The sequence below is a fragment of the Pteropus alecto genome, unplaced genomic scaffold (assembly GCF_000325575.1).
Source record: "Pteropus alecto unplaced genomic scaffold, ASM32557v1 scaffold87, whole genome shotgun sequence".
NCBI lineage: Eukaryota > Metazoa > Chordata > Mammalia > Chiroptera > Pteropodidae > Pteropus > Pteropus alecto.
In genome coordinates, this window is record NW_006443225.1 from 19,274,842 (window position 1) to 19,278,141 (window position 3,300).

The 3,300-nt window shown below is 53.9% G+C and overlaps 1 protein-coding gene across 1 annotated transcript in view; it reads right to left on the reverse strand.

The window, feature by feature from the left end:
* PAG1 (phosphoprotein membrane anchor with glycosphingolipid microdomains 1) overlaps positions 1-3,300 on the reverse strand; it is a 95,927-nt gene that overhangs the window by 1,324 nt on the left and 91,303 nt on the right. The gene's annotated exons all lie outside the window — the stretch shown is intronic.

Consider the following 3,300-nt stretch of genomic DNA (forward strand, 5'->3'; position numbering starts at 1 on the left):
CCCCCGCCCCCTTCTTTAAGATGGTTTCTGACCGCCCCCCCCACCCCAGCTCCCACTGACATGCAACGAGTGTAAGTTTGAGGCAGGGCTCTGCTGAGAAATGGTTCCCACGAGACGGTTAGCGACACCTCCATCACCATAACGACCGTTTTTTTTGTGTGTGGGGGGGTAATATCGAAGCTCTAGTCTCTGAACGACTCCCGAGGCTATAATGCGGCACCGTTGACTCCTGCCACCTTGCTGTGTCCATCGGGCGCCCAGACCCAACTCACCTCAGACCCGGAAGTTTGTGCCCTTGACCTACGCCACCCCGCGCCTGGTCCCGCCACGCTGCTCTGCTCCCCTTTCAGGCCCCACACGTAGGTGGGAACACAGAGTGTGTCGTTTCCCTCCGGCTCATCTCGCTCAGCCCGACGCCCCCCAGGCGCACCCACGTCACGGGTGGCAGAGTCTCCTTCTTCGTGGCTGAATAATACTCTACCGTGTATGTCCGTGTGTCCGTGTGTATATGTTACATAGGATATGACAAATGGACTGCACACATATGTATCTAAAATCACGTTTTCTTCCTCCGTCCGTCCGTCCGTCGGTGGACATCGAGGCGTGACGTGCGTCTTGATATGGTCAGCGGCACCGCAGTGGGCAAGGGCTGCAGCTGCCCCTTTGAGACAGTGAATTCACTCCTTTCGGCTAAGGACCCCAGAATTTGGTTCTTCGTTATCTGCACTAATTCTGGAGTATGTCCCTAGAGAACAATTCTTTGTATATTGTCTTCCACTTTGGGAGTGGGCCAGCCACACCAGCACGATTCCGTGAGAACCCAGAGCCCTCGGGTCTGCTGAGGGCGTGAGCGGAGCAGACGGGCGGCCCCAAGAGGCCCCCAGGACCTGACCACAGCGTTTTATTTGGTTTCGACATCAGAGGGATATCTCACCTGAAATAGGGCTCTATCGCTTTACAAAACGAGGCAGAAAACATGTATCACACAAGTGATTCTCAAAACGTGGGCTTCGAACCAGCCACCGTAGGGGCTGGCAATTTACTGCAAAGGCAAATTCTCAGGCCTGACCCAAGAACCCCTGAGTCAGAAGCTCTGGGGGTAGCACCCGGATGCTGACGCCCGCTACCGTGCGCAAACCACTGAGTAGTCAGAAGCGGGGTTCCTGGATCCCCCCTGACAGCATGCGCATATCTGTAAGAGTGCCATTTCCCATTATGGGTTTTTTTTTTTTTTTAATTTAAATTTCACTGTGTACCGTTGGTGAGATAAACATGTACAGACAGGGCTAAGTTTTCTTTAGTGGGTAAAGTCATTCTTATTTGTACCCAGCCAACTCAAAAATGAAATTGCAGATGATCAACGATGGGGACACTCTCTTACGGGCAGAGCAGGTGATGTTCCAAGCACACCGCTCTGTCTCCCTGGTACGTCCCAACTAACCTCCAACAGTGAGGAGGATTTAAGTTCCATTGGTCATGGCAGGGAGGCTACACTGATTAACAGATTACTCGGGCGTATTATTTATTGTTAAAATCGTGGCTGGAAAAAAGTAAAAATATCCTTTGTTACCTACACTTTTCTTTGCCATAGTGGCTGATTTGCCCCAACACTCGGGAAATACATAAACACGCTGCCTAGCAGACGCCTGGCAGAGGGCGGAGGGCAGAGGGCGGAGGGCGGAGGTCAGCTCTCCGGCTCCCCCACGTCCCGCGTGCTGCGCGCGAAGTCCCAGCTGGCCTCGTGGGCTCAGGACTAGCCTGCCTCACGCTGGCCGGTCGCCTGCATGGGGATGGGTCACTGCAGGCCGGTGGTGGCTCCCTGTGGCCAGTGACGATCCGAAGGTCTAGCGTGGCATAAATCATCTTTGGGAAGCTCTGGGAGCTGGCTCCCCACAGCCCCCCTCTCCGCTTCCCACGTCAACATCCTCACCCCAGACCCTGACGTCAAGCCCCACTGGTCGTAAGTGGGGCTCTGGTCTTCCCGGCCTTTGTACTCACCCCCCTTTTTTTTTTTAATGACAAGCTCTTTCATTAATTTGCAACTTAATATTATCTCTGGGCATAAACCTCACTTACAGAGGATGTCACTGTACATTTAATGGTTAGAAAAGTTTCCAAAGTCCTCTAATATTCCTTTCGAATATTCATCTCTTGTGACTACGGTTTCTATTTTGTATACAGGTTTCTCTTTGAGCCCCTCCGCTATTGAGCTTTGCAATCTTTCTCTTGAAAATCGTCCATCTCTATCACTCCGTCTGTGAGTTGCGATTATGTTCTCATAAATTAATCTTTTTGCCTGCCCCTTGCTCTTCTTTTGAGAATCTCTCCTTCCCTCCTGATTCTGTTAAACTGAGTTAATAGCACTTAAAACTCGGGTCTCAGTTTCAGTCTGGACTCCCTGACATATTACGTGAATGGAAAAATAAACGTAGACGCATAAATCTTTTTCCTAAAATGAATATATGTGCATCGCCATTCTTTATTCTACACTGAAAATTCATCAGTATAACTAGGTCCTATTTTCGAAAGCCACAAACAAATGGAAGATCAGAAGAAAAGTAATTTAAAATTTTACATGGTCTGGATTTATCTTAAATAGGATTACTCTCCAGATCTCTCCCGCGTCCTATTTCCCCAGCCCCAGCGGGGGGCGGCCCTGCACAGCGCTGGGGGAAGGTGGAGCAGCTGCCCAGGCCTGGCAGGGGGGTGCTGCCGGTCCCCACAGTGCAGAGGGAGACAGGGGCAATGACAGAGACTGGAGGCCGAGTGGAAGGGACCCGGCTCCTGACTGCATCTGAGGACGGTGGGGAAAACGGGGTGTCAAGGATGACCCCCCAGGGCTCGGCTTGTGCTGCCGGGCCCGTTCCCTGGGGAGGGCAGGGGCTCCCATGGAAAGCATGTTTCCTCAAACTCCTCGCGGGGGGCCACGGTGTCTGCGCATTTCAATGCTCCGTCCCGGCCCCACACGGGACGGCCGAGACGCACCTGCACGCGACAGCACTTGTGCCCACGGGCGGCATCTACCGGTGCCGGGCACTGCGGAGGGCGGCTGCGTGCGGCCGGACCGAGCAAGGCTCTCAGATCTCCGTCGGCCTCGCCAGACGCAGTAACACACGTGCCGCCTTTGCAATGCTAATGCTGCGCTAGAAGCTTCCCCAGTGACTCTTCAGTGGGAGAATCGACACGCGTCTCCTGCTGGCGGCTGCGCCTGACGCAGCTCGGCCTGGAACCGTGGGTTCGGAGCTCCCTGCTCTCTGCCTCGCGCACCCCTCGCTGGGACCTCCTCCCGCAGCCCCCCAG